The sequence below is a fragment of the Triticum urartu genome, chromosome 7A (genome assembly GCF_056163025.1).
Source record: "Triticum urartu cultivar PI428250 chromosome 7A, HENAU_Tu73, whole genome shotgun sequence".
NCBI classification, from domain to species: domain Eukaryota; kingdom Viridiplantae; phylum Streptophyta; class Magnoliopsida; order Poales; family Poaceae; genus Triticum; species Triticum urartu.
Genome location: NC_141879.1, coordinates 24,416,182 through 24,424,372, shown reverse-complemented (window position 1 = coordinate 24,424,372; position 8,191 = coordinate 24,416,182). Strand labels below are relative to the sequence as shown.

Below are 8,191 nucleotides of genomic sequence, written 5' to 3'. Positions count from 1 at the left end.
AGGCGGCGGTGGTTCCGAGAAGGAGGCCGGTGGTTTGGATCGGGAGGGATGCAGGGATTGGTTCGGTGAGGAATCCGAGGACGAGAGTGGCGGCGGCGGGATGGATGGGACTGATGGGACAAGGTCCCTAGATTTTAGGGTTAGGTCGGTTTATATAGTAGGGGACTAGGTTTAGGGGCTATCGGATCCCTCCGGTCGTAATCGGGCGGTCGAGAAAAAAATAGTTAGGAGGTCCAAATAAGAAAACGGTGACGTTTTGTAGACGTTTGGGGATGTTCCGGACACAACGGTAGCGACAGCCTGAGTCGGGTCTGGGACAGCTTTCGGGCGCGCGCGCGAGGAGGGTCGCGGGCTGACGAGAGAGGTTAGGTAGGGCCTGGCGGTAGGTTGTGAGCTGTGTAGACGGTCTCGAGCTGAGAGAAGAGAGGAGAGGGAGGCCCGGCGACTGTTTTCGGAGATCGAAAACGTCCGACGTTAGACCGGCTACTATTGCCGCTATATTTATCCGTTGGGGCATCAAACGGACTCCGAATGCGATGAAACTTGGTAGGCGGTCTACTGACAACAAAACAACACCGCATGCCAACTCTCATCCCATTCCGAGAATATTTTCCCGCCACTTATAAAATAATATTTCGGACATGCCGCGGGCGCGTGCAAGTGTGTCTGGGCTCAGAACGAACAACGGAAGGAACGAGGAGACCGGGACATATGCAAGTTTTGAAAAACATGATGATGCAATGCACATGGTGACATGGCAAGATGCAACACGCAAGCAAATGACATGGCAACGCCGGCAAATAACTGGAAGACACCTGGCACAATGGTCTCGGGGCGTTACAGCAATCTTCTAGAATATGGTACAATTATGATCATGAATACTTTTATTATTTTATCCTCAGTATGTAAAATTTGAATTTTGTCGCGGCTTGATGTTTTATTTACCATAAGGTAATTGCTACATGAATTAAAACGTGTATCAATTGTCATATTGACCTATAAATCGAGGTGAGCACCAAAATCATTCTTGATGTTTATTGAATAATATTAATGTTTATATTGGTATGTTGATCTTTGCACTTTTAGTTAGATCTCTTTTAAATTCTTGAATTACAATGGTTTGCAAAGGGATCGAAGCCCATGGTCCCTGCACCAATACACACAACCCATATGAGTCATTTATAGACACCTTCGGCACCGATGTAGATAATGGAGCCCTTTTACTGGGTCATGGAAGTAGGGTTTAGAGTGTGTAAACCCAACAAATATAGTACATACGAACATTCCAATGAAACCGTCTAATTCTTAGGTGGAATCTATACACCGCCATAATATGTTAGGTAGCATGTTGACAAGTAAATCCGTCCATATATACGCATCAATCCCAAACATTATACCATAGAAACAGACGGGCGCAGCAACGCGCGCCATCAATGATCTAGTGGGCTATTAAGACTGAGTACAACGGAGCACCATTCAGATATGCCGCCAAGAAAGGCAATGGAGAAGCTTGTTGACCATCAGGCGTGCATGGGAGGGGGAGGGGGCAACCCAGTTCAGTAAACTGTAATAACGAGTTGTAGTGTGCATCACAATTATTGCATAAACATCCTTTGATTAATCATAAGAAAGAGGATAATTCAAAACCTCATATAAAATGCTATAAAACACACTCAAATAATCAATGCACTGGTATAATCCCGCTAAAAATACTAAAATATTTACCATAGTTTCCTTAGGGGGGCAGCCCTCTCATTTAACTAGGCAGGCAAACCCAAGAAGCAAACACTCATGAGAGACATAATATATCCAACGATTTGTTTTCTCGCAGTATAACAGTGTTGGGTTCATCGAGAAATATCGAATCATGTTCATCTAGAGCATTCTCGTCCTCCCGCGACATGGTGACATCTAGGTTTTGCGGGACAAAGCGGGATGCCGAGCTAGTACTTAACCCCAGGAACATGAGACCATGCCGTGAAACTCGAATATTGTCCACCGAAGGCTGCAACAGTCAGCTTGAACCTTGAGGCCACACCGAGGGATGTTCTTCTTTCTAGGGCTGAAGATCCTCGCTCTGGTTGTTTCGGGAACCATTGCTTCTCCATGTTTGATCAAAATTATGTGAGTGTCGCCTCTTCCTGAGCACTGTCCCTCTCGCTCATTGCGCCCAAGATAGACGATTTACCCCGGAACATGCAACCACCGTGATGTGGAGCACGCACAAAAACTGAACCACAGAAATGGACAACGTTTTATGGGTAGTCAGCGCGTCTAAGTAGGCTCGGTTGAGAAGTATTAGCATCGGGGTCGTTGTAGTATAGTGGTAAGTATTCCCGCCTGTCACGCGGGTGACCCGGGTTCGATCCCCGGCAACGGCGATTTTTTTTGGTTTTGCGGCCCACGACAGGCCAGGCCGGTTCTTTTCGGCCTGCTGAGAGCTCGCCTGGCCCGTCCGGGCCTATTTATCGTATGCACCCTCGAAAAGTACCCCGTTCCCTCTACAGCCCTGCCAAAACATTTTCTGCCGTGCTACAAATTTGTTGTTGCAATGGCAAAGCATGCGCGTGCATAAGGACTATTCCCTCTGTTCGATGAAGAGTGTACGTTTTGCAGCTATATTTGCTAGCTCAAATTTAAATGAACCAGTGTTATATTTGTAGATCAAATGAGTTAGTATTGTATGTTATGCGTTTATGTCGGTCTTTTTCTCCGATTTAACCGGAAGAAGTTCTTAGATTTTCGAATTTGGCTCAGTCGATTTTGTTGGGAAGGAAGAAGGAAGCTCGGGGCAGGGCAAAACGCCGTCAAGGCCTCAGCTAGGAACAAATGTAGGCGGAGGCGAGTTCAAAGGTTAACGGTTCAGGGTGCAAGAAATTTTAGTAGTTCGCCGGTTTAGAGGGATGGCCATGATGGTTGGCGCCAACGCGATGGTGAGGAGAGTGGGGTGGCCGAGGCAAGCAGTTTGGCCGGTGGTCATGGACGGTTTGGCAAAGAAGATGAATAGGGGAGGACAGTAGGTGGAAGATGACCATCTGGTCATTGGCTGGACGGTTCAGAAAAATCAACCAATCCAAAAAAAATTATCGGCCACCCTTTGGCCATTCCTTTTTTTTTCTCATGATTAACTGTGTCAAGATGATTCTTAAACCCCAATCAGGGTTGGAATATGTTTTTGTTTGTTTTATTCTCTTAGTTGCATAAGTAGAATAGAAATAGAATTTAAGCTAGATTCGTCTTCACTAGAATCATTATCCTGATCTATGCTCATGCATATTGTTAATGTACTACATTATCCTATCTGGATGGGCCGTTGTCTAACATCTCAACTCTGGTTTCCATCATCCCTAATATATATGGTCGTCGTCGAGACTATACACGCCACCTCCTCGCCGGGCACCAAGGGGATAGCCAAAGGCACAAAGACGACCACAACATCGTGTTCCGGTTTTCTGCTGGCATGTGCTCCTCTCGCTGACGGGCATATATCAACAAAGGATGTGACGGGCAATTGCATATTCTTCTTCTTCTTCTGAATATGTTATTCCTTTCATTTGCTTATTATCCGTTTAAAGATAGTTGTGTCATTTGTTAGAGCATCTACCGCCAGGTATATCAAATCTGGCACCCTATATGTTGACAACAATGACTAGTCAATCATCAAATCGCCATGTCCACAACAGTGTATCTCATATCTAGTACCCTGAATCCACACTATGCATGCAACCTGAAAAGCTACGCGGATGATCAACGAAATAGATGAGCATATAAAAGCATCTTCAGCCGCGCCCTCAGAAAGACTTCCTCAGGCGATTTTTTCGCGCCGGCGCAAAAAAATCGGCCCAATCGTGCCCCAGGAGCCCGATTTTTGCCGGCCTGAGCCGAAATTAGCGCCAACAGACCCAGGCCGACCCCGACGCGCTGGGGGGCGCTCGGGGACGCCGAGGCGAGCGGTTTTGGCGCGAAAGAGCCGCGGGCCCGCCGCGTCAGCGACACCACGCGTCGTCTTCCCCTCACGCCTCGGTTTCCCGCGGGGAATCAATGGCAAGGCTGCCGCCGGTCAGCCTTACCATTGATTCCTCACGGGCGGCGCGTCACCGGACGGCGCGCCGACGCCTCCCCTTCCTCGCACGCGTACACACGGGCGCGACGCGGCTATATAAAACCGGCGGCCTCCCTCGCCTCTGGCCACACCAGCCCTAGCCCTAGCCGCCGAGCTCTGCCTCTCCCGAGAGCCGCCGCCTAGCCCCCCCTCTCCCGAGCGCCGCCGTCGAGCCCTCGCTCTCCCTCCCTCTCCTGATGGCCCAACGTTTCCCCGGAGATGAGGCGGCGGCCAACGGCTTCGGCCGCCGCTCGCTCCGCGAACAGGAGTCTTGACTCCTGTTCCAGGCGAACATCCCGGCGCCGCAGGACATGCGCGCCGGGCCGACGAGCTGGAGCTCAGCAACGGGGGAGTGCCCATTCTCCCGTTGCCCGACGCCGTGGCCAAACCCAGGTACTTCGCCGACGAGGTCGAGGTCGTGCGCGCCTCCCTCACCGACGCCCAGCTCTCCCTCCCCCAGTACGTCGCCGACAACTACGCGGCTTGGGCGGCGTACTTCCAGCGCTGTCAGCAGCAGCGGCTGGCGTCCACCAACGGTGTGATGGTCGGCGGCGGCATGAAGAACAGCGAGGGCGCCGCCTGTGGTGGGGCGTCCCCGGCCACACACTCGAGGGCGTGCTGACGCACCTCGAGGGCTGTGACGCCCGAATAATTAAGCTACAGTAATCCCCTTCTAATGGTGTCATGTCACCACGATTACTGTTCTTAAACTCGCGTTGGTTCGAAACCGGTTGAAATTTCAAATCTAAAACAAAGTCAAACAATAAAAAATTTCAAATATTAAAACTAAAATGCTCGAATAAATCTATAAATTCCCGTGTTCATTGCCATGTTGAAACTAACTTCACTTGACTCACAAAATCAATTCCTAGGAAAATAATAAATGATCCAACATCACATAAAATGGCCTTTTCAAAATAAATAATTAGTTAAGCTTGTCCAGTTAACCCCAAACCTTGTGTGCACCCTTAATATATGGCCTAGTATTTATGTGCCAATTACTTTGTGGAAAAGAAATCATTTTCTATTTCTATAAAAATGCAAACAGTGAAAGAAAAGCAAATAAATAAAAAGAAACAGAAAAGGGTAAACAGAAAAGGGAAAAAGAAAAGGACCTACACTACTGGACCCAGGCCTATCAAGAAAAACAGCCCAGCCCACCTCCAGCATCCCTTACCTCACGCTACAGGAGGCAGAGGAGGGCGTGGCGCGCATCCGAGCCGCCTTAGCCATGGATGGTCTCCACGTCGCCCCCACGACCTATAAACGCGTCCATCGAAAACCCTAGCCTGCTCTCGATCGATCCCCTCTCATTCCCCCCATCGTGCCGCTCCTCATCTGCTCGAAAACAAGCTCGGAGCTCGTGTGGTGACCGCACTCGCCGTCGTCATTGTCGCGGCCACCGTCGTCCCTGCGCCAAGATAGTGTGTCCCCCGGCTTCCCCGTCGTCTTCCACGTCGTCTACAAGTCCAGATAGAGCCAGGGCACCGCCGAACGACGGGATCGAGATCGATTTCGCCTCGATCCGCGCTGCCTCGACCGCCCCCGACCTCGCCGAGTTCGCCTACGCCCCCCCCCCCCCCCCCCCCCTGTGAGCCCATCCGTCGATCCTCTTCTTCCTTCGCGTGGATCCATCGCCGTAGACGCTGCTGCCCGCCTGACCCGAGCTCATTCCGCCACCACGCCCTCTGGCCGCTTCGCCCGCGTCCTCCTGCAGCCACCTGCGCCCGTCGCCGCTGCTGCTCTATTGCCGCCGCTTGTTGATGCTGCTTGCTGCCGCTGCTGCCCGTCTTCGCTGGCGCCATGGCCGTTTCGTGCGCGCACGCCAGTGCCCGCGAGCCAGCTGCTGCTGCCCCTGCGCTGTCGTTGCTGCTTGCTACTCCTAGCCACTGGTGCTGCTCTTTGCTGCTGCGTTGCCGTTGCCGTTGCGTAGTGTGGTTACCTGCTGCCGCATGCTGCTTGCAGTTGGTCATGGCCTTGGCCAAGGCCATGGCTGAGTGTGGCGTGTGCTTGTGTGCATGTGTGAGCACAGCGCTGGCTATGTCTCCCGCACGAACGGCCGGCCCTTGTTTACTAGTAGTAGTAGGTTTAGTTTAGTAGTATTAAATTAATGCTAATTAAGGTTGTTAGCAAATGACAAATGGGTCCCACCTAATTAGATTAGGTGAAAGCCCCTGTTAACCAAACTAACTAACCCTGTTATTTGATAGGACTATGACAGTGGCCCCCACCTCTAAATAAACAGCTTAAAAGAAATCTTTAAACACTTGTGACACTGACAGAAGGGTCCCACCTGACCCTTTGACTAGTCAAAGTAGACCCAGTCAAACGCTGACTGGGTTGCTGACTCAGCACTCCCCTGGCCCACGGTCATGCACTCTGGCTAGAGTGACACTAGGTGACAGAAGAATATTCTGTTTTATTTTGAATTAAAATTAATTTCAGAAAATGGTTTAATCTTTGAAAATTCATAGAAAATAAACCGTAACTCGGATGAAAATGTTTTCTACATGAAAGTTGCTCAGAACGACGAGACGAGTTCGGATACGCAGCCCGTTCATCCGCCACACATGCCTAGCACAGCGACCACGCAACTTTCCCCTCTGATTCATCTGTCTGAGAACGCGGAACACCGGAGATATTTTCCCGGATGTTTCTCCCCTTCACCAGTATCGCCTAGTACTGCGTTAGGTCACCCCTGACACCGCGTTTTGCCTTGTTATATGTTTTGTGATGCATTGTTTGCTCTGTATTTACTGTCCCCCCCCCTCTTCTCTTCAATAGACCCCGTGACGATGCTGATGCCCCTGTGATCGACTACGCCGACAACGACACTTCTTCCTTTTCAGCAGAGCTTCCAGGCAAGCCCCCCTTTGATCATCCCGATATCGCCCATTCCATTCTCTCATGCTTGCATTAGATTTTTCTACTGTATTTGTTTGCTCCTATTCTGATGCATAGCCTGCTTTTGTAACCTGCTTGTTGTTACCTACCTGCTTAGTATAGGTTGGTTAGTGATCCATCAGTGATCCCCACCTTGTCCTTGTTGCCCCTGCTTCATCATTGAAGACCCGATCAACGGGATCGAAGACCAGGCCCCGGCACCGCACATCACTTTCCCCTTAGTTGCTCGACACTACTGGGTTACTATCGAGTGCCGAGGGTGAGACCTCTTCAGCACTTCTGATGTTAACCCTGTAGTGTAGTTATTCAGTCGTGGTCATCGAGGGTGATTTCTTCCTTAACCACTTCCGATACGACTCTGTCGTGCAACCCCTCAAGTGTGAACCTCGGGGGTGATTCCTCTTACATTCACCTTGATGATTACATCGAGTGGAATTCACCGGGGGTGATTCCTCGGGTTTTTCACTTGATGTTTGGACACGCAATTACTATGGTTACTATGACTTTACACTGAACCATGTTACTAAAGACGGGTCGTCCCTGAGGGGTACCCGCGCGAGCTTAATTGCGAGTGATGTGGAGACGGGTTGACCTGGAGGGTGCCCGCAAGATAATTACGAGGCGTGGCCGGGCATTCCTAGCCCTTGCCGCAAGTCCTCGAGATGGGGCAACGGGGTCACATCTTTCGTGAGTCTCTGCTTGTTATCGCGCGTTCCCAATCCACTACGATTTGGATATTTGATTCGAGGGGCCTCTGGCCTGATAGCACTAACCATCACGTGGGCATAGTATGGGCGTTCTGCGTCATATGCATCAGCTGAAGCTTAATAGACGTCAGCGACTGAGCGGCGCGCGCCGGGTTGGACTGGTAAGCTCCTGCCTTTTTAGGGAGGTAGCTAGGTCTGCTCACCGGCCGCCCTCGCAACGTGCAGGAGTTCCCGGGGAGATGGCCCATGACCCCTGGGGGCATATGTTTAGTCCGGCGTGTTGACCTCTCTATTAAGCCCAGGTCGGGTTGCGGCGTATTGTTTGGCCGAGGCCGGGCATGACCCAGGAAAGTGTGTCCGGCCGGAGTTAATCGAGCGTGGTGGGTAAGTTGGTGCACCCCTACAGGGAAGAAAACATCTATCAATAGCCTGTCCTACGGTAACGGACACTTGGAGTTGTATCCCGATCGATACAACT

General features: G+C 50.8%; 1 non-coding gene across 1 annotated transcript; it reads left to right on the top strand.

Moving 5' to 3' along the window:
- The first annotated feature begins 2,309 nt into the window (after positions 1–2,309).
- Positions 2,310–2,381, top strand: TRNAD-GUC (transfer RNA aspartic acid (anticodon GUC)). Its single transcript has one exon. It is a non-coding gene; the product is annotated as a tRNA-Asp (tRNA).
- Positions 2,382–8,191: the final 5,810 nt, after the last annotated feature.